Source organism: Etheostoma spectabile, chromosome 4 (assembly GCF_008692095.1).
Source record: "Etheostoma spectabile isolate EspeVRDwgs_2016 chromosome 4, UIUC_Espe_1.0, whole genome shotgun sequence".
Classification (NCBI taxonomy): Eukaryota; Metazoa; Chordata; class Actinopteri; order Perciformes; family Percidae; genus Etheostoma; species Etheostoma spectabile.
In genome coordinates, this window is record NC_045736.1 from 10,973,337 (window position 1) to 10,975,514 (window position 2,178).

General features: G+C 37.1%; 1 protein-coding gene across 11 annotated transcripts in view; it reads left to right on the top strand.

Annotated features, from left to right (window-relative positions):
* The window catches only part of tead3b (TEA domain family member 3 b), a 36,402-nt gene continuing 34,224 nt past the window's right edge, over positions 1–2,178 (top strand). For all 11 annotated transcript variants that reach the window (XM_032513410.1, XM_032513412.1, XM_032513411.1 and 8 more), the window contains exons 1-2: positions 1–210; positions 566–713. The gene's annotated coding sequence lies outside the window, so the exon portion shown is untranslated. The remainder of the gene's footprint in view (positions 211–565; positions 714–2,178) is intronic.

Here is a 2,178-nt window from a genome sequence, read left to right on the forward strand (position 1 = left end):
TTTTTTTTTTTTCCCTCCCCCTTCGTTTTCCAGTGTAGTGCGTTGATTTCATACCAAAGTCATACTTAACATTCCACTTATACTGTCAAACCTCTGAGAAATATTACGGAAAACAACAAGGCGCCAAATTATAATAAACTAACTAAAGTGACCAGCGGCTTCCATTGAGAGGAAGAAGGTGACTGCCAGAAATTAAAAAAACAAAACAAGGTAAGTTCTCCAGTAAGGTTGACTCTTTTCTGTTAGAGCCGTTTTTTTTCTGGGTGAGTTTTTTCATGCCGCTTGTCTCGGTGAAGTTTTCAGATCATTGTCATTTTTTACATTTTTCCGTGGAGCTCCCCGCGTTGGGAGGGAAGAACACATTTGCTGATTGATACTCTATTGTGTTTGACTTTGCCAGTGTGCAGGGATATCTTTGACAGGCTTCACAATCCTATTTCCACCGGTAGTCCCGCTCATTGGCACACACTATTACAAAAAAAAAAGAAACACAAAGCGTCTCTTTTTGACAGCACAGCAGAGAAGTTGGGGCCAATATGTTTTTTTTGTTGTCTGTCTCGCACAGTTCCTACCTGGATCATCCGACACTTCCAGCCTTGTTCCTCAAGAGGAATCCAACGATTGTACCCACAGGCACAGAAGAGAGAGACGAGCAAAAACCATTTGGGAGGAATACACAACTTCAGTCTGGTTTGGACCTCTGCAACCCAAAGGTAAGAGAAGTTCTGTCAAAAAGGGTTTGTCAGCAGAGTGAACTGAGGGGGAAGCAGCCCAATCCTCTTCGCTCAGCAGAAAACAGGACTTTATTAGACAAAGGAGAAGAAAAAGACCAACATTTTACAGAGAAATACAACTTTTATGAGACAGTCTGTTTTGACAAAGATTTAGCTACATGTACATTCTCTTTGGTGTTTTTGTCTGGCTGGGATGAGATTTAAATGTAATACATTTTCCTTTTCACAACGTTTTCATCTCATGTTTTATCAAGACACTCATTTATAAAAAATAATATCATCAATTTTACTATCTTATTTTTTTGGGATTGGAAAACAAAACTTTTAAACAGACAGATATGAACACAGAACACCATCTTCAGTACGACATACAAAATACCAGCACATTTACAGATCTACAAAACAAATGGCAAGTATAAAGGAAAGGCAGTGTGTAGGCTTGGGACTACACTACTGCATACCAAAAGGATTTATGTTGCATCACTGCTGTTAGGTCGATATTTAGACCAAACCTCCCGTACTAGTTTATAAGCTGATGACAAAAAAACACATGATTTCTTTATATGTTTTACTTTTCTCAATATAAAAGAAATCCTGAGGCCATAAGACATAAGTGACAGATAAACAACAGTTGTGTAAAAATAAACAGGCTTTTGTGACTGCTTACTAAGAATTACGGCACAAACATAATGTCCTTTGTATTGATGAATAGTATCTGGATTTTTTTTTGTAATTTCTAATAACTTTTGTTTAGCATGCCATTATTAACATTTTAGGCAGATATTATCTAGCTATGTATCTAGCTATCTATCTTTTCTTTCTCTCCTTTTTTCTTTTTTCTTCCATGCAAATAAACAGAGCATGCGATGATACTCCGCTAAGTCCTTCTAAGTACATAATTCATAGGTGAGGATTTGAGATGCATGGATATGAATGCAAGCTAATTGTATAATTATAAAAGGGCCACGTCTGGCTACACCTGTTCTCAGTCTGGGTTGTTAGTTCACGGCTCAGGTTAACATTATTATTTATTTTTTATGACGGAGCCACATGTTTTTTGTGCAGATTACAAAATGTAAAAAACAAAACAAAACAAAAAAACAGCAACAACATGTTAGCGTTCAAACAGTCAAGTGAGTTTCAGAGTTAAGTCACTGCCAGTCAACAGGTTGGACTTGACAACAGAATGCAGTATGTCAGGTTGGTCCCAGTGAGCAGAATAACCTGTTAACATTAACGCTTGCCTTGCATTAACATTCCTCAAAGTCATAAAAATGAGATATTTTCATTTCAATATTTTATACATCCTTTTAGTATATTCACCAAGTTTGCGGGGAAACAAAGATTTGCAACAAAAAGGAAGCGTTTTCACAGCTCTGTCTTTATTCCATATAGCTGTGAGTGCAAATACGGCTTTTGGTGAGCTCTTTGTGTGTGTGTGTGT